This window comes from Apteryx rowi, unplaced genomic scaffold (assembly GCF_003343035.1).
Source record: "Apteryx rowi isolate R43461 unplaced genomic scaffold, aptRow1 scaffold_99, whole genome shotgun sequence".
Taxonomy (NCBI): Eukaryota; Metazoa; Chordata; class Aves; order Apterygiformes; family Apterygidae; genus Apteryx; species Apteryx rowi.
In genome coordinates, this window is record NW_020451304.1 from 2,009,927 (window position 1) to 2,011,209 (window position 1,283).

Genomic DNA, 1,283 nt, shown 5'->3' on the forward strand with positions numbered 1-1,283 from the left:
RAAAACAGACACTTCTGATTACATTTCACAACACTTATCTTCTCTGGAAATAGCTGAAGCAATGATGTATTATGTAGATGCATTCTCATGTGTTAATTATAAACTCTAGAGGCCCTTGCTTTTTTTTTTTTTTCCTTCCCCCTTCTACCTGGGTTGCTCTGCCTGTCTTTGCGCGATCTGCTTTTCTCAGTGTACTGTGCTCCGCACCATCGTCCTTCCTACTGCTGCTCATTACTCCCGTGTGCCCAACTCCTCTATTGCTTGCTCTTTATTCTTGGAACAATTCCCGTTTTCAGAATGCCCCCCTCCTTTCACCCTCCTGGGATTAGCCTCCCCTACCTCCTCTCGTTCCTGATTTTGTTGTTTGTTTTTTATTGTATCTGTCAAAGTTCAATTGTAAACTCCTTGTGGCAGGGCTCTGTCATGTGTTTGTAAGGTGATGTGCGCTCTTACAGGACTATCTAAAAATAAATGTGGTATTAAGTTAATCATTGGTTTTCCTTTTGAGGCTGAACATAATAAAGTTATTGCTTGGTTCGTAATGAGGCTGTGTAAGCATGGACATTTTATATGGTATTGTCAGCCAAATTGCTTGGCTGCACTTTGAACAGTTCCTTGCCTTTTTTCTTCTCCAGGCAGGACTTAATGGCCAGATTTCAATTAATCTCTGAGAAAAAGCTTAACTTCTTAATTTTTTTTTATTTAGATAGCAGCTTGAGAAAGAGATGAAGCTTAGTTAATACAGGGCAAGCTGGTATCAAACAATCACAGCTTTAGGCTGAGATGCTACAGAAGAGGTGCTGGGATGTCCATAGGAAGGCTGCATGTAGCAGTTAAACATGCTAAATGTTATGGGGGTTTATTTTTTTATTTTTCCAATCAGAGATAGTCTTTACTACTCTTATCTCTGGAATCACAAAGCAATCTAGCCCTGTTTAGCCATTTTCCTGGCTGTGGCCCTAGGTACTTAAATATGGTACGTATAGGTCATGTAGAAGGATTTTTGTAATCGTCTTCCAATAAATATTTGGCGTTTTCCTTACTACTAAGTGTAGCCCAGACTGATGCAGCTCTTAAGTAGTGTTGAAACTGAAGGAGTGCAAATGCAATAAATCACTGCACGCCCGCAAAACAGAGCGACGTTCTCAGAAAACCGCCTGTCCTCACAAACCGGTCAGTTGGAGACGTCTCCATTATCTGACTGCAGGCTCCAGCCATCCACCAGCTCCTTGCGTTCGCACCCACCGTCGTTTGACATCCCCCCCCCCCCAAAAAAAAAAAAA